Source organism: Gadus macrocephalus, chromosome 22 (genome assembly GCF_031168955.1).
Source record: "Gadus macrocephalus chromosome 22, ASM3116895v1".
NCBI classification, from domain to species: domain Eukaryota; kingdom Metazoa; phylum Chordata; class Actinopteri; order Gadiformes; family Gadidae; genus Gadus; species Gadus macrocephalus.
Window position 1 is genome coordinate 2,856,885 of NC_082403.1, and position 19,305 is coordinate 2,876,189.

Genomic DNA, 19,305 nt, shown 5'->3' on the forward strand with positions numbered 1-19,305 from the left:
GCTACAAGCAGGCAAAGTGGTTAGTGTTGTGTTTTTGTTACCTTTTGTTTGCCGTGAAGGATTTGTATGCTCTTGGGTAATTGTTTGTGTGTTAAACTAATTTCATGTCTGTATTGTATTGTAGTTCTACGGTGTGATTAAACCATCAGTAAAAGGAGCCGGAGCCTCGAGTATTTCAATGGGCGTTACAGTAGAACACTACACTGCGGCTGTGTCCCAATTCATAGGACGCATCCTTCGTAGACCGCGTCCTTCGAAGGATGCGGCCTTCGTAGACCGCGAAGGACACTCCGAAGGCCGAAGAAATGGGACGGTCTAGCCTACGGAGCATTTCTGGTTTACGTAACAAACCGTTACCGCCCTTTCACTTGCGTGACCACGCGCTGCTCCTGTCACCTAGCAACCCTGACAGCTGAACTGACCTGTTAGTAAACAGAAGTTAAACCGGACAGCGCGAAAAAAAGAAACCAACAAAAATTATTATTGATCATTATGTTTTTGTATATAGTAGTTTTATAATAATTGTTGTAAATAGTCACATGAATGTTTGTTGTAAATAGTTGTATTGTTGTATATGTTTTATAAGTTATATACGAATACATTAGTCAATACAAAAAAGTTAGTAAGGGTTTTAATAAATAGTTAATCAAAAAAGTTAGTTAAATAGTTAGTTAAATAAGTACGTTTCAATAAATATGTAAATAATAATAAACAATGTGTTAAATATAACAGAACATAAGTTATTTGTCCACCAAACGCTCCAAAATTTAGAAAAACCTATCCATTCTTTCCCTGCTTTCCTGGGCTCTTCTCTCCTCTGCCTCCCTTTGTAGCCTCATGTCCTCTTTTATTAACTGGAACATTGACATTTTACATTTACATTTAGGGCATTTAGCAGACGCTTTTATCCAAAGCGACTTACAATAAGTACATTTGTCATAAGAAGTGCATCAATATATCGCTGTCGGTACAGAAAGGATGTTCATAGAACCAAGTGCAAGTACCACAATCGCTAGGCTAACCCATTCCCCGTGTTACAGCCATGATAGCAGCTACTGCAGTTGCTACACAGTTAAGTACTATAATACAATACAACACAGTGTACAATGGTTGCCAGAAGGGGGAGGGTGGCTATGCAGTCGAGGTGGACTCTGAACAGGTGAATCTTGAGTCCTTTTCGGAAGATAGTGAGCGACTCTGGAACATGTCTTCCTCTCTGTCCCTCTTTCTGGACCTTGGCCCTCGCTGTCTTTCCTCCTCCTGATCTTGTCCTCAACCTCCTGATCCACCACTGCTGTACTTGCTGTACTTGCTGTACTTGGCCCTGGTGTGTTCTCAGGGATGGAGGCAATTAGGACAGGGGGGTTGGTGGAATGCATATGTCACAATACCTTATCAAAGGGGACAAACCAGGGCCAAGTGGCAGCAGTGGGTTTCCCACCTACCCCCTCTCCTGACCCTGGATACTTGCAATCCTAAGGCAGAGGAAATCAATCATGGCAGTTAACAACAAGAGCAGTATCAAAACAAATTTCAGCAAAAGTTTTTCTTTGCCTGCGGGGGAGACACCTTCCCCTGCAGGCCTATTTTCTCCAGAATTGTCCTAAACAGTAAACACATAGACATTATTAATCAGAGAAAACAAGAGACACATTTATCAATCATGTTAATAGCCCATGTTAACAATAGGCCATTTATAATATATATATTTGACCATCTTGTAAAGGTTACATTTAAATTAGCCCTCATCCTATATGAAGCCCATAATAATAAGACAACCAGTAGAAGTCAAAACACCCTTTTTCTTTGTGTGTTTTTCTAGTGCTGTCTAGTACTGATGCGAGCTGTGACTTTTTTTTGTCTTTCTTTCTTTAATAACCCAAAATAGGACATCGTAGTAAACGATTTCTGGGGATGTTGTATCGGTCCTGCTGTTTAATGAGGGCTAATTTTACCTTTACAAGATGGTCAAATGAAGATATATAAATGGCCTATAATATTTTTTATAAACTAACTTACGATATAAATAAACGATTGTTTCTTTACCCCCAAGCCACACTTAGTTTTGCTTTACACTACCAAACCAAAGCAGCTTAAATAGCAAAATAACCAAGTTAACTGTGTAATCAATCCTAACGTCTGTAACGTTACGGTCTGAAAACCAGGGTCCACAACCTGTGTTCGCGTTGGTCCATTTATCTAACCTTACAGAATAGCAAATTATCTATATAATCGCCACAATATCGGTAAATATAACCATTTTAACCTCTTAAATTTGAAACTATAGGGCTTAACGGGTGTTCTTAGTTAACGTTACAGCGTCACTAACTGTAACGTTACCTTACTTATATTGCCTATTACTTTAATGAAAAAAGTTTTAAGGGCCCTTGTATTTTTAACTACGGTGGTCAGGGAAGCCGTCCGACTGAAGAAGGAGGCCTTCCGGGATATGATATCCTGGAGGACTCCTGACTCGGTTGCAGGGTACCGACAGGCTCGAAGGGCTGCAGCGGCTGCCGTGTCGGAGGCTAAGCAGCGGGTGTGGGAGAAGTTCGGAGAGGCCATGGAGAAGGACTTTCGGTCGGCACCAAAGTGTTTCTGGAAGACTATCCGGCACCTCAGGAGGGGGAAACGGGGAACCATCCAAGCTGTGTACAGTAAGGATGGGACTCTGTTGACCTCAACTGAGGAGGTCGTCGGACGTTGGAAGGAACACTTTGAGGAACTCCTGAATCCGAATAACACGCCCTCTATGTTGGAGGCAGAGCTCGAGGTTGATGGTGTTTCGTCGTCAATTTCCCTGGTGGAGGTCACTGAGGTAGTCAAACATCTCCGCAGTGGCAAAGCCCCAGGGATTGATGAGATCCAGCCAGAAATGCTAAAGGCTCTGGGTGTTGAGGGGCTGTCATGGTTGACACGCCTATTCAACATCGCGTGGGAGTCGGGTACAGTGCCAAAGGAGTGGCAAACCGGGGTGGTGGTTCCCCTGTTCAAAAAGGGGGACCAGAGAGTGTGTGCCAATTACCGGGGTATCACACTTCTCAGCCTCCCTGGTAAAGTCTACTCCAAGGTGCTGGAAAGGAGGGTTCGGCCGATCGTCGAACCTCAGATTGAAGAGGAACAATGCGGTTTTCGCCCCGGACGTGGAACTACGGACCAGCTCTTCACTCTCGCAAGGATCCTGGAGGGGGCCTGGGAGTATGCCCATCCGGTCTACATGTGTTTTGTGGATCTGGAGAAGGCGTATGACCGGGTCCCCCGGGAGAAACTGTGGGAGGTGCTGCGGGAGTATGGGGTAAGGGGGTCTATCCTCAGGGCCATCCAATCTTTGTACTCCCAAAGCGAGAGCTGTGTTCGTGTTCTCGGCAGCCAGTCAGTTTCGTTCTCAGTGGGTGCTGGTCTCCGCCAGGGCTGCGCCTTGTCACCAATCCTGTTTGTGATATACATGGACAGGATATCGAGGCGTAGTCATGGTGGGGAGGGGTTGCAGTTCGGTGGTCTGAGGATCTCGTCACTGCTTTTTGCAGATGATGTGGTCCTCATTGGATCATCGGCCTGTGACCTTCAGCACTCACTTGATCGGCTGGCGGCCGAGTGTGAATCGGCTGGGATGAGGATCAGCACCTCTAAATCTGAGGCCATGACTCTTAGCAGGAAACCGGTGGATTGCTTACTCCGGGTAGGAAATGAGTCCTTAGCCCAAGTGAAGGAGTTCAAGTACCTCGGGGTCTTGTTCGCGAGTGAGGGTACTATGGAGCGTGAGATTGGCCGGAGAATCGGAGCAGCGGGGGCGGTATTGCGTTCGCTTTACCGCACCGTTGTAACGAAAAGAGAGCTGAGCCGCAAGGCAAAGCTCTCGATCTACCGGTCGATCTTCGTTCCTATCCTCACCTATGGTCATGAGGGCTGGGTGATGACCGAAAGGACGAGATCGCGGGTACAAGCGGCCGAGATGAGTTTTCTCAGAAGGGTGGCTGGCGTCTCCCTTAGGGATAGGGTGAGAAGCTCAGCCATCCGTGAGGAACTCGGATTAGAGCCGCTGCTCCTTTACTTAGAAAGGAGTCAGCTGAGGTGGTTCGGGCATCTGGTAAGGATGCCCACTGGGCGCCTTCCTTGGGAGGTGTTTCAGGCACGTCCAGTGGGGAGGAGACCTCGGGGAAGACCCAGGACTAGGTGGAGAGATTATATCTCAACACTGGCCTGGGAACGCCTCGGGATCCCCCCGTCAGAGCTGGTCAATGTGGCCCGGGAAAGGGAAGTCTGGGGCCCCCTGCTTGAGCTGCTCCCCCCGCGACCCGACCCCGGATAAGCGGATGACGATGAGGATGAGGATGTATTTTTAACATTTGTATCGTTAAATACTCGAGTGACTAGAAACCAAATACTTACATTTAAATGCAGAACTTAAATCGCCATTCTCCGCCATCTCCATTGATTGAATGCGCAATGAATCTTGGGAGGGATACGTTGGGCCGTGAAGGATCTTGGGATACGTTGGGCCGTGAAGGATACAGCCGATGCATCCTTCAAATCCGGGAAAAGAAGGCTGCATTCGTAGGCCGCATTTGAAGGACCCTTGGAATTGGGACAGCACTTGGCGCGACGCTGTGACGCAATCGGCGTCGACGCATCCTTCGAATGCAGCCTTCGAAGGATGCGTCCTAGGAATTGGGACACAGATCGTGAAGACTCCAAGATGGACGTAACACGGAGCTGCGCGCAGATGGCCTTAACACGGAGCTGCGCGCGGACAGAAGACGACGTCACCGCACACTGCTAGAAGGAGGTACCGCAATAAGAACTGTCGCGCTTGAATCACAAGGAGAAGACGTTAAAGGCTAAATAAGCAAGAATGCTGAAGATCGCATCTTGAAAGTAGCACAAGTAATCTGCCATTTAAGCTGCATTGTGGACATTTCATTTGTGTGCTGCCTTAAAGTAACAGTGGATATTTAATTTGCGGTTGGTTGTAAGAATCAAAGTGACTAAGTAAATGCAGTGTTTTGAAGTGAATTAAGTGTAAGATGTTTTAAGTTTAAAATCGTATTATTGCATGTGATATCATACAAGTGGGTTTTTCATATTAAGACTACCTAAGATTTCATAGCAATTATTATTTGCCTTACATTGCCATTCTAAACAGGTTTTACAGCAGTGTGTTGCCTTGATGTGTAGTTAAACAAGTTTAAGCTAAGGCAATCCCAAAGGCCTTATACAGTATATTGCCTATATTGTGCATTTAGAAAGTGAAACATTTATTTTGGGTTTCATATAGATTTTATTTCATATCAGCGCATTTGAGAAGTACATTTCATTTAAATGTCAACACATTCATAAACATTTAACATGTCACAAACAAGCGTAAGTGCTACACAGGCAACTAAAGAAGCCAAGCATGGAGACCCACAAGAAGATGGTGAACATACCCCAGCTCAAGCTGACTCTGGTGAGCAAGCTGAAGCGACAGCACAAGACGCACAATCCCAGGTTGGTGCATATATCACACAACAGCCTCCAGACATGAGAAGAAGCGAACGTCCACGAACGCTAACTGAAAAAGGAAAGGCTCAGCTGGATGAAAGGTTGTGTGAACTGAACGCACTTTTTGTGAAGCTATATGGAAAGTGGAAATATCACATTAATGGCTTAAGACGAACCATTAGGGAAAATTATGCTGTGGATCTGATTGAGGATGTTGCAAGCACAATCAACTCTATCCAAGATCAGATTGACGAAACTTACCTCAAAATAAGAGATATTGCAACTCCTGAACCTGAAATCCGGAGAATAAATGACACATGTAATGCACTCACTGTGACTGCAAATAAAAGGGCTCAACAATACCTCAGTGGTAATGAAGATTCAGAAGTTGTACCCTGGCCTGAAGCTGAGTCAGTGTTTGACAACACAGTATCCAGTGCAAGCTCGCTTAAACCCAGCTGTAAGTCAAACGCCTCTTCCAGTCTGTCACGGTACAATAAACTACAAGCAGCGGCCGAAGTTGCAGCTACACAAGAAGTTCTCAAAATAATGAAAGAACAACATCAACGAGAAGAGATTCGGAAACTTGAGGTGGAGGAACAAATGTTAACGGCTAAAAGAGAAGCTGAAGAAAAGGAAATTGAAGCGGAGAATGCTGGAAAACGAACTTGGTTTATTTCAGAAAGCGCTGCTAGAAAAACGGAGCTGGAAAAGAAAAGGCGAGAAGTGGAACGGTTGGAGGAAATAAAAAAGCACAATGCAGCACAAGCCAGGCTGAATATTTTCTCAGAAGATCATTATGACGAGGTAGCGCACCAGTCAGCCATTTTGACTGAACAGAGTCAAGACATCTATCCATCCTCACTAAAGGTTCCAGTTTCCCTCTACCAACCATCCACGCTCAACCCTGTAAGCAACCCCTTCTATCCTGCTCAACAAGCACCGCCTCCCCAAGCTAGCCCTGCTCAGCAAACCATACCTGATCCATCTTATCATCCACACCTAGCTGCCATCACTAAGACCTCTCCCCCACATCCCTCAATGTTCACATCCAAATACACACCTCAACCAGCCAGTTTCCCTCAATCTCCAATGGTTCAGCAAGCCATCCCCAATCAACCTCTTACCATTCAACAAGTCCCATTTACCAAGGTTCCCACTACTCACTCACCCACATTCACCACCTCTCATGAAGCCTCCAATGATCTTGTGAGAACACTCGCTGAAGCGATTACAGCCAATCGTATCCCAATCCCAGAACCGGCTGTCTTCGTAGGAGATCCTCTCAAGTATAATGATTGGAAGCTTTCATTCTGTACTCTGATTGATCGTAAGAACCTGCCAACTCAAGAAAAACTCTTCTTTTTGCGCAAGTACGTTGGTGGCCCAGCCAAAAGAGCTATTGAAGGACATTTCCTAGTAGCAACAGAAACGGCTTACAAAACCGCCTGGGACAAACTTGACGACAGATACGGCAATCAGTTTGTAATTGGTAAGGCATACCGCGACAAGATACACGCATGGCATAAAATTGGTCACAAGGACAGCGAAGATCTTCGTGAGTTTGCGGATTTTCTAAGCAGTGTTGAATCAGCAATGCCTTATGTTCAAGGTTTACAAGCTCTTAACGACTGTGTGGAAAACCAAAAAATAGCTGCCAAATTACCTGATTGGTTAAGTGCAAGTTGGAACAGAAAAGTCACTATGTACCAAGATGAACACAAACTGTTCCCTGATTTCAGTTGCTTCATGCAGTTTCTCAACCTTGAGGCTCGAATTGCATGCAATCCAGTCACATCCTTTTCAGCAATACAGCTAATAGCACAAGAAGCAAAGCAAAAGGAAAGGGAATATCCACAAAGTCAGAAACCCAGTGCTAGGGCTTTCACCACTAGCTCAAGTGAGAAGACGAGCATCACGTGCATTTTCTGTAAGAGGCAAGGTCATACTCTCCATACATGTTTCAAAATGATGGAAAGGACAGTTGAAGAAAGGGTTAAATTTGTACAACTGGAGAAGTTGTGTTTTGGCTGCCTTAAGACTGGCCACAACTCCAAAGACTGTACATCTAGAAGCATATGTGACTCATGTGGACGAAACCACCCTACATGCTTGCATCAGGATCGATGGGTGTATAACCAAGGACAAAGAAGAGAAACCGAACGTGGAAAATCTAACGAAACCACGGAAGCTCAAATTAAAGGGTCCACACTGTCACGTACCCAAGAGTCAATGCAAGCTACCTCCAACAGAGTCGTTCAAGAGAAAGGTACCACTCATACATCTACTGTTGTCCCAGTTTATGTCTCCACATCAGCTGAACCAGACAAAGAAGTTCTAGTGTATGCCTTGCTCGACACTCAGAGTGACACCACCTTCATATTAAAGGATACAGCCGAGGCATTGAATGTCAAGAAGGAGCCTGTGAAACTGACAGTGTCAACAATCACATCAATCGCAAAGATCGTATCCAGCCAAAGAGTGAGCGGTCTACGAGTAAGAGGCATTAACTCTGAAAATATAATCAAACTACCAACAACTTATACCAGGGATTATATACCAGCAAATAGATCTCATATACCCACAAGTACTACTGCAAAGTTATGGCCTCACTTAGAACATCTAGAGCATGAAATGTCTTCGGAGCTTGACTGTGAAGTAGGATTGTTGATAGGCTATAACTGCCCCCAAGCCCTTCTTCCCAGAGACGTCATTAGTGGCAGTGAGGACCAGCCATACGCGCTCAAGTCTACGTTGGGTTGGAGCATCATTGGCTACAGCAATGCTGGCCTTGAACAGAAGGACCCATCTGACAGAGAGGATGACAAGAAGAAAAAGAAGAAGAAGCAGAAGAAGGACTCCAGTTCAAGTTCATCTGACAGCAACAAGGATAAAAAGAAGAAGGATAAGAAGAAAGATAAGAAGAAAGACAAGAAGGGGGAGAAGGAGGGCGGTCAGCAGGAAGACGAGGAGAATGTCGCTGTTGTTTCTGTTGCTGGTGACGAGGTTGCAGGACCAAGTGGTTATGGAGACAAGGACAAGAAGGAGAACAAGCCCAAAGGGGATCGCCCGGTGGCACGTGACCTCTATGCTGAGGGCGTCCAGGCACAGCCAAGGGATCAGGATCCTGGCAACATGAGTTCTGGAACAGGTGGAGAAAAGGAGTATTTGCTGAGTCTATAACAGAGAAGTAAATGGAAGGACAGGAGAAATGCTAAAGTGAATGACATAGTCCTGCTGCAAGATGATGCCACATCCAGAAATCAGTGGAAGATGGCAAAGGTTACCTAAGTTTTCCCAGGAGTTGATGGGAAAGTCAGAAAGCTCAAACTACTGCTTAGTGACACAACACCAGACAGTAAAGGCAAATACACAACTAGACCATTTTATTTGGAAAGGTCCATACATAAAACGGTACTTTTGCTTGAAGCTGAGTAAAAGTTAAATTAATTTGCGAAAGTGATGTAACCACATTGTCTGATTATACAATGTTTTGTTTTGGGAAAGACGCTGTTCACTATGTTAAGTTTGTTAGAAATCATACGTTGTCTGATGGTGGGAGTGTAACTGCAGGCAGTGTTTTCCTGCTCTGTGGGGTATTGTATGTAATTCGGTCTTTGACCTCAAGGTGGACTCGTGTTATTTCTCGTAAATGTATCCGTTTTATTTCTTGTTCGTTGGTTTTGTCGGGAAGCTTCGAGAAGCTAGTGTCGCAGCTGCAGACAAGTCACGTTCTATAAACGTTCTAAGGTTTTATGTGTCAAGCAGGCAACAAGAAAGATTTAAGTTAACCCCATTGGCTACAAGCAGGCAAAGTGGTTAGTGTTGTGTTTTTGTTACCTTTTGTTTGCCGTGAAGGATTTGTATGCTCTTGGGTAATTGTTTGTGTGTTAAACTAATTTCATGTCTGTATTAGGGCTGGGCGATATGGGCCAAAATGAATATCTCGATATTTTTTACTATATCTCGATACACGATATATATCTCGATATATTTTGAATCTCCTCTAGAGCACATCATAAATGCTCGATTCAACCATGTCTGGCATAATGTTACGTCAGTAATAATTCTAGTATTACTGAAACATAAGTCTGCATGTAGATTACATGAAACAACATATTGTTTAAACTCATCAGTGCTTTCTATTGGAACAATTTAGAACTTGCACATAAGAAAAGGAAAATCACAGCAAGTTAGATTTACCAACACAGCATTTATTCAAACCATTAATTATTTATTAACAGTTTGAATAATAATTATTATATATACACTGCCAGACGAAGGATCCAGTGCTATTCTTTTTCGAAACCAAATCCTCAGTTTCCATCCTTTTTTCTCTTTCTGGCTGTTGTCACTCACCAGTCGGAGGTACACGCACCTACAGCAGCGCGCCTTCCAGACTACGTCACACACGCGCGTCCATGAGAATCTCGTGGACTCGCAATGGGCGGGGGAGTGAGTTTAGAGAGCCACCGGAAATAGCGAGAGAAGGGAACACTGTGCGTTAAACAAACCCCGAGAAGCCCAATCCCTATGAGAGCTCCCCACGCTACGGCCATCAGGAGGCGCACAGAGCTTTTATCCGTGATATTATATAACCAATTATATTATATTATATATTATTATATATAGAGCTCCGGGAGTCGCAAACGGCAACAATCACTTTCTCCTCCGTGCTGCAGTTCACCCCGGACTGCACTGCACCGAGTTTGACGGTTGAACGCTGGTTGGCTGTTACGTTACACATGTCACTCAGTGGCCACGCTGTTGAACGCTGATTGGCAGATACGCGTCTCTACGTTCACTTTGTATGAGATCTTGTCGCCCCGTCGCGTGAAAGCACGAGTATGCCGGCGGCGGCAAAAAAAAACATTGCGTCCCAATTTATATTCGATGTTCGCGATATGGGCATTTTATACATCCCCTGGAGAACATCTCGCGATACATCGCATATATTCGATATATCGCCCAGCCCTAGTATTGTAGTTCTACGGTGTGATTAAACCATCAGTAAAAGGAGCCGGAGCCTCGAGTATTTCAATGGGCGTTACAACCTTCTTATTGCAGCTGATTCTGGTTTAATCTCCATCCTCATCCTCCTTGACCTGAGTGCGGCCTTTGATACAATTTCCCATACCATCCTCCTCAATAGATTATCCTCCATCGGCATCACAGGCACCCCCCTTGACTGGTTTCACTCCTATCTCACAGACCGCACTCAGTTCATCCAACTCAAATCCTTCCGTTCCCAACCCTCCCCTGTCTCCTCTGGTGTCCCCCAGGGCTCTGTCCTGGGTCCCCTCCTTTTCATTACTTACCTCCTTCCCCTTGGCCTTATTTTCCGTAAATTTTATATTCTTTTTCACTGCTACGCGGATGACACCCAGCTCTAGCTCTCCACCAAACCCAACTCCATCCTCCCTCCCTCATCCCTAACAGATTGCCTCTCTGAAGTACAAACCTGGTTCACCTCAAACTTCCTCAAACTTAACAACAATAAAACAGAAATCCTTTTAGTTGGTACTAAATCAACTCTACTCAAAGTTGACAGTTTTTCCCTCTCATTTGACAGCTCCATAGTTTCCCCCTCCCCCCAGGTGAAGAGTCTGGGTGTCATCCTCGATGGCTCACTTTCCATCAAATCCCATATCAACATCACCACCCGCACTGCCTACTTCCATCTTCGTAACATAAATCGCCTCCGTCCCTCCCTCACCCCCCACACCACCTCTATTCTTGTGCATAGCCTTGTCACCTCCCGTCTTGATTACTGTAACTCTCTCCTCTTTGGTCTCCCCCAGAAATCCCTCCATAAGCTCCAACTGGTCCAGAACTCAGCTGAACCGTATCATCTCCCAAACCCCCTCTTTCCACCACATCACCCCCATCCTAGAACAACTCCACTGGCTTCCAATCAACTTCCGTATCAACTTCAAAATTCTCCTTCATACCTTTAAAGCCATCCACAACCTTGCCCCTCCCTACCTGTCTGATCTCCTTCACACTGCCACCTCCACCCGCTCCCTCAGATCCTCCTCTTCCATCCACCTCACTGTCCCCTCTGCCCGGCTCACCACCATGGGGAGCAGAGCTTTCAGCCGCTCTGCTCCCAAACTCTGGAACTCACTCCCACCTCACATCCGAAATATTGACTCCCTCCCTCAGTTCAAATCCTCTCTCAAAACCCACCTTTTCAGGATAGCATTTTCACTGTAGTTGTCATGTTTTTTACTTGCACTTTTAATGGTTTTGTTATTTGTTTGCCCTTGTTTTAAATTGTTTTAAATTTGTAAAGTGTCCTTGAGTGACCTGAAAGGCGCTGTTAAATAAAATGTATTATTATTATTATTATTATTATAATTGTAAGCTATAATGTATTGTAATGCAAATCTTAGAATGGGTGTTACGTTGCTGCAAGTTCACTTTAGTCTATCAATGAAATGGGCAGCCATTGTTGTGATGTGATCTTGGAGGACTCGGGTATCTTTACTTCCGCATGAAACTCTGAGCGAAAACTCTGACCTAACAGAACCGCCTCGTTCCAAATACCAACCGTAGTCTCAAAGCCAAAACTGCACCTTTAATCAAACATAAAGTATCATGCTACTAAACTGAACAAAAAACGGCTTTGGAGGAATCCACAGTCTTGTTCTTCAGGGCAGAAACACCTCACCCATGATGACTGGTCACTCCGCAGTCCGCACACGCGAACCAGGAGAGCCCTGGATGAGTGGGGAAGCATGCTTTTTAAAGCATGCTTCCCCACCTGCTCCTCAGGTGCTCCGCATTTCAATGATTGGCTGGCAGCAATGCTCTTACTATCGCCATCTGTTGGTAATTTGTAGTACACCGCCTCCACAACCTGCCCCCTGGGCCTCCAGGGGCGCTGTGCCAAAGACGGGTTGCCACACTCCTCCACTCTTTGACGAAGCCTCAGGGCACCTCTGACCGGCCAGCAACACCCATCGCAGCTGGACAGGGTGTTGGCGTTGGCCCGCCTCGGCCGTTGTCCCCCCAGGAACCTGTAGGGCCTCTTGCCGGAGCGGTAGTCCTGCCCGAAGCGTAGCTGCTCCTGCTGTCGGCGCAGTTCGACCTGCTCCCGCTGGATCCCGTACCACTAACGCCAGTGCTAAAACCCGATGGGCTGCCACTTCAGAAACTGCCGCTCCATGCGGTCGGCGTCCAGACGCCGCTTCTCCACCTCCAGCCAGTTCCTCTTGCGGATCAGGTGCTCCCGTTCCTCCCTCTCTTGGAACGGACGGACGCGATCCCGCCTCTCCAACTCTGGGACGCGTCGCCTCAGCTGGGCTGCCCGTCGAGGTGGCTCTGTTCCCCGTCTGTCCTGACGAGTCTCAATTGGCTGGGGACCGACGTTGAAGCTCAGCTGCTGGGCGACCTGCCGGTTCTCTTCTAGCGCCTTCATCAAACCCAACAGCTGGGCCTTCAGCGCCTCCCTCTCCCGCAACCAGCCCATGCTGTGGGCCTTGTGTCTGGCGGCGGACTCCTCCAGGGCCATCTTGTGCTCCACCTTTATCCTCTGCTTACTAAAGGGCTGATTATTTGCCCCACGCAACGCAAGGGGGTTACGGACCCCTTGCGTCTATGTACCCTCCTTCCGTCCATCGCAAGGGCCTGATGCACGCCTCCCAAAAACTGTAACCGTCCGTCGAGGCGACGCAGCAGCAGCAAGGGCTGTGATTGGTCCGCTCACTAAATCCCGATGCAGAACCATAAAGGTTCACGACTGCGTTGAAGCGTCTGCGTGGTCATTGCGTTGCGGGAACGTGGAACCATAATCATTCCTTTAGAGTATTTGTTCTCAAATTGCGGCCCGCGGGCCAATGGCGGCCCGCGGAATCATTCCTGGCGGCCCGCAATGACATACATAATTATGTAAGTTATATAAAAAATAAAATAAAAATAATAATAATAAAAAATATATATATTAATTTAAACAAAAATAAATGAATATAAAGAGAAAAGTCGACTCTCTCTAGCTTTCAATTAAATCCTTTTACATTTGTTAGTTTTAATCCGACTGTACATTACTTTGAAAGGCTGAACCTCAGTTTCGTGATTTATGCCGCGTTTCCACTGCAGGGTGCGGAACGGATCGGATCGCAAAGGTGCGGTAGGGAGGGGGCGGTATAGCCCAGCTCAGTTCCGAGGTCGCGTTTCCACTGCCGACAGTACCCTTTGTGGTTGGCGGGATGTCGATCGCCGCGGCAGCTACGTAAAACATCGTAAACAACGTCTTCCTCCCCAAGAATGCAGACGAATGTCTCCTGCTCCTTGTTCACCCAAGCAAGCGTTTTACGCAACATGTTAATTGTAAAGAATAATACCTCGAGGCTACTGTTTGTTTATTTTTATCCCCGCGTCGCCCGGAAGTGACGATTCTGTCGACCAATCAACGGAGGGGGTGTGTAGCTAGAATTTCCCGGGACCCTTTCAGGCGTCTCGTCTCGTTTTCGGTACCCCAACGGAGGAGTCCCGAGAACGAGGCCAGAACGGGTACGGCAAAGTCCGGGTCACGCCCACTTTTGGCGGTGGAAACGTGACCCGATCCGCACCTTTGCGATCCGATCCGTTCCGCACCCTGCAGTGGAAACGTGGCATTAGACCTCACTTGACCTCACTCCCGGAGGTCCACGGTGCAATGTTTTTTTTGACCACTGGGATGCTGGCGGCGTTTCCCGCCATTTTTTTTTTGGCCATTTTTCTTTTTTTCCCTCAGTCAAATTTTGGGTTCCTAAATTGGCCCTCAGTTGTCAAAACATTGAGAACCCCTGCTTTAGAGCAACCACCCTGCCCATCAGGAATCCTGAAGTATAAGCTTGGCTAAGGAAACCATAGGTGGAATGTAAAGGTACTTCTTTGGAAGCTACCATCAACCGTTCCTTGGAACCATTTACTTGCCACACCTTTAAAATAACATAACTGACAATCACAGCCAGGCAAGTAAGTAAGTAAAAAAGTAGATACTTCATTCATGCCCTTCAGGAAATTCAGGTATCCAGGATCAACATACAGTACAGTACAGTTGACAAACAACATAATGGACAAACAGTAAAAGTCAACAAAATAAGTAAATAAAAGTCAAATAAAAGGCAATAGAAAGTGAGCAATATTGCACATGATTAAAAATTCAATCTAAAAAAATAGAGCTTGATATAGATAATAAAAATAAATAATATTAAGGCTGCAAGCAGCATTTTACGGGGGCCAAGCCTAACACAGACCAATAAGATCCTGATAGACCATTAAGACCCTGACGCAGAACATACAGACTCTGGCACAGACAATTCAGACCTTTTTTGTTTCCATATGGTTGACAATGCTGTAGCTCAGCTGGGAATGCTGCAGCCTCAGCTTGGATCTGGTGATGGGCGAACAAACTTTCATGACCGATCGTCAAAAAACTGCAGTTATGAGTCTTTAAAGTTTTTTTTGCTTTTAAAAGTAATCTTGATTCTTTAGTAGTATACAGTAATTAATTTACTTTGGGCCGTGAACTATGGCAATGATTGGGAGGCTTGGGGTGGATAGGAAGGAGGAGGTTCTACTGAAAAATAATGGATTAGAATAAAAAAAGAAGAAATGAACATGCACAGTTCATTTTCTGGGACTGTGAACTTAGCTCAAAATTCTAATTTGCAAAATATGAACATGAACTAGTTAATTTTAAACAGTGTAAACTGGACTTTGGGCTAGTGAAGTGTGAACCTGCACCTGCACATTACTGGGCAACACTGACCCTAACTGCTCCCAAAGAGATGGCTGTTACTGCGTGTGATTGACACCGCCATCAGTCAGAATGTGTATATGAATGTACTAAGTCATGACTCTCCTATGCTTGGCTGTGACTCTCAGTTATGTTCTTTGTAAGGTGTGGCGAGGAAAGTACCTACATTCCACCTATGATTGTTTTTGCCAAGTTTATAACCTCAGGATTCCTGATGTACAGGTTGGTTGCTTTTAGTAAGCAGAGAACCATTCTACTCCAGCCTTTGCCACCACTCCACAAAATGGGCCCTATTTTAACGGTCTGAAACGCAAGTGAGAAGCGCCAAGCGCAAGTAGCTTTGTGGGCGGTGCTATGGCGATGTTGCGATGGTGAGACAGATGCACATTCATTTCAAACTTCAAGTTTATGGCCAAATAATATTGCCTAATTCACACATGGAATAAGGTTTTCTTCCACAACTTCAGAAATACTGAGTCCTCCAATAAATTTTGGCAAAGAAAACTTAACACACATATGATATGCGGTAACTGTGGTTCTATTTAATGATACACGCAATACATTATAGACATATTTTCTTATCAGTATTGTATGCATTATCGTTATCGACTTGTGTTCCCAATATGCATGTGTCCCCCTGTTAATATACATTGCCATGGACTGTATAATGCGTTACGTGTTTAGTTTGCGTGTGTTTAAACAGATGGACGCACACGCACGCCCACATTCATTAATTATTTTACACATACACACACGCGCGCACGCATTCATTCATTCTTTTTAACACTAAATCACGGCAAAACAATGTTTTCTCAAGATCAAATACTCATCAATCCTAAAAGTTATGGGCATGTACACGATGTCTGTGTCAAGAAAATATGTGTTTGCTGTACGGTGTTTGCAGATGCATTGATTTAAAAGTACAACTTATTACCGCTGTATCAGCTGTTCTTTCTCAAATAATTTACCAAGAATGTGTGACTAGGTAGAGAGAAAAGCTAATGGATGCGCGAGATGCACAAGCAACATTATGCATGCGCCCTTAAAATAGCATCTGAACATCGCGCCACTGACTTTAAACCAGGTATTTCCTGGTTTGTGGAGTAATTTCTGAAACTGCAAAGTAGCACCAGGGAACGTTTGCGCCAGAACACGCCTCCTCCTTTTGCCGAACCGCCCCTTGGGGCGCAAGATCATTCCCTAATTTACCGACGCATGGCGCAGGAGGGAAAAGAACGCTCTGCGCCAGTTGCAAACTAGCAACGACACATGCGCCGGATTCAAGATAGGGCCCAATGTTTGTTACAAAACGGGTGCATTCGCCAGTAGCAGCTACGCTGATTAAATTGAATGGAACACAGCTAACCTAGCCAAATAGTGCAGCTACTCTGAGCCTTTTATACATGTTTAATCAAGAGGTAATGTACTATTGGGGTTGATCATGCATGGAGAAGGCTCCTAATCACACACCAACACTGAGATATGTCCTAATGGTGGTTTGATGCAATCAAACACGACCTGATGGCAAACACAGCTAAGGTATCATTTGTCGTGGTATGGTATCGTGGCCTCCCCCGTCACGGCCTGTCTAAGTCTGTTTGGGTCTTGTCTCGTCTCGTGTCTCTGATTTGTCAACCATGGCAAAAACTGTTAAATTAATCATTTTCCTGGTGATTACAACACAATTGCTGATCTGCGATGACCTCATAGTGCAACCGGTGATAGATGGAAGGTTACTCACCTACAGCTGAGCAGACCTGCTATCACTACAGGACTCTTCTCCAAGTAACATCAAGCCCGCAGTGGCCTTACCACCGGAGCTCTGACCCAGGAAAAGGGGAAAACAGGGAGGAATCTGAAGCAGGATCAGAAGAAGACCCTTCAAAACACCCCTCCCCTCCATCATCCTGGCAAATGTCTGGTCCCTCCACAACTAGATGGATATTCTACATGCTCGATGCCACCTGTAAAGGTCCTTAAGAGACGTCTGCATCATCGCCCTGACCGAAACCTGGCTGAATGGATAGATCTGCGACAACGAGGTAATCCTGGACAGCTTCACCATCATCAGGTCGGACAGAACGTCTCAATCAGGGAAGATGTGGGGAGGGGGCTTACGCTTCTACATCATTGACAGATGGTGCACTAATATCCAAATCCACCAAAAGATATGTATGTCCGATCTAGAGATATTGACTGTGTGCTGTAGCTGTGTCTACATTCCCCAAACGCTAACACCAGTGCCGTGTTCCAATATCCATACTATCCGTACTTACTGGCCTAAGTTTGATAATGTAGTAGGGCGTTCCGATTCAGATCGGGCGAAAATAAGTGTAGGCCTACTGAAAGGACCCGGATGGAGTAGTCAAACCGCGAAGTGTGGATCGATACACTTTTCGTACTCAACGGCAGCCATCTTAGCTACGTAGCGGAAGAGGGCGGAGCCAGGCTGAGGCAAAGTCTGGGCATTTTCCACATAGCCTGCATTAATAGAGCCTGGGGCTGTTTCCCAATGTGAAGGCTGCAGCCTTGAGAGGACGCGTCCTTGCTAGTCGCGTCCTATGGAGATGAGACTAGAGTGCTAGCTCGAGTGCTTCCTAGCGTTTGTAACGTCGGACTTTGGGAACGACTTGCTAGGGTGGATGCGCTTCCGCTTCCGCTTTTTAATACCGCGTTTCCGCTTGTAAACACCTGTGCACTTCTGAAAAAAACAAGGAAGCAATGAAGCTGGTCAATATTTTTTTGCTGTGGTCTGAGCTGGAGGAGGACTCCGAACGACTCCATCGGCGGAGGGTTGAACGGAGGAGACGACGGCTCTATTGTCGGAGTCTCTGCCATCAGAATGTCGAGGTATGTGAGCTTTGAATGTCTGAATTGTATTGTATTGAATTGTTGCAGTGACGATAGTGCTGCTTCTCATGTCTTTTCTTTGGGGCAACGCATATTCTAAGGCATATTCTAATTGAACATGGTGGTCTAGCTGATGGTTTATCAAAATCAGAGTTTAAGCTTCATAAGTTTGCACAATTATTATTGCCAGTGGGGTGGGGGAAGGCTATTCTTATGACAAACATCTCAAAGAATACTACATGCATGTATGAAAAAAGAAATCTATATTATTTACCCGTCTATCTATATTTGCTCATCTGTTGTTGCAGGCCAGGCATTACCAAATCAATGCCACTGTGCCGGTGCTGCAGCGCTTCTTCCAGGGAGAGGACACACGCCCTGATTCCAGGCTGAGCCGGCAGGCTATCCAGGTCCTCCTTGGGGTCCTCCAAACGGAGCGACAGCACGGTTGGGGGCCCACCATGGAGACCCTGGTCTTTTTGTTTTGGATTGCTACTGGCGCAGCCTATCGGGTTGTGTCCAGAGCTTTTGGCATTCCAATGTCATCTGTCCACAGAATGGTGCATAGCGTTGCGGAGGAGGTGGTAGCTGTCCGGGGCAGTTTTATCAAGCTGCCATCAAATGATGAGGAGGTCAAGGCCATGGGGGAAGGGTTTTCCCTGCTGGCAGGGCACCCTGCTTTCGCCAAAGCAGCTGGGGCCAAAGACGGGTCTCACGCCTCTCAACCAAACGCTCAAGGAGAGAGAAGAAACGGTCAAACCACTCCCTTGACTCCACCTCTCTCCTCTCATCCGCCTGCCGCTGGTAAAGGATATCCTCCCTCACCAGAAGCAGGAAGGGATCCTCCCTCCCTCTTCTCCCTGCTCCGGCCCCTGCTGCACCCGCTGCTCCTTCCCCTGCGGCTGTCGCTGTGCTGGCTCCTGCTCTCCCTCCTCTCACCACCTCATCCTCCTCCTCCACTCTGACCCTAACCGTGCCTGGCCTGGCTGGGAGAGAGCCCACTACCACTGGCGGTGACACGGCTGCTGAGCTGCCAATGAGCTCGTCCATTAAGGCAAACCAGCGCCATGTCCCTGCTGTGGGCCTGCCATCCTCCGTGCCTTTACCTGAGGCAGGGCACAAGGTTACATACATTGAGGTTACATTCATACATGGTTACATGCATACATTGAGCAATGTATGTAACAAGGTTACATACATTGGTATCCCCATGTACCCCAACCCATATG

At 46.2% G+C, this 19,305-nt stretch overlaps 1 protein-coding gene and 1 long non-coding RNA gene across 5 annotated transcripts in view; both read right to left on the reverse strand.

Moving 5' to 3' along the window:
* The window catches only part of LOC132451418 (class I histocompatibility antigen, F10 alpha chain-like), a 47,537-nt gene that overhangs the window by 9,276 nt on the left and 18,956 nt on the right, over positions 1-19,305 (reverse strand). The gene's annotated exons all lie outside the window — the stretch shown is intronic.
* LOC132451498 (uncharacterized) lies at positions 823-4,674 on the reverse strand. Its single transcript, XR_009524111.1, has 2 exons — positions 4,390-4,674; positions 823-1,475 (listed from the first exon to the last, which is right to left on the reverse strand). It is a non-coding gene; the product is annotated as an uncharacterized LOC132451498 (long non-coding RNA).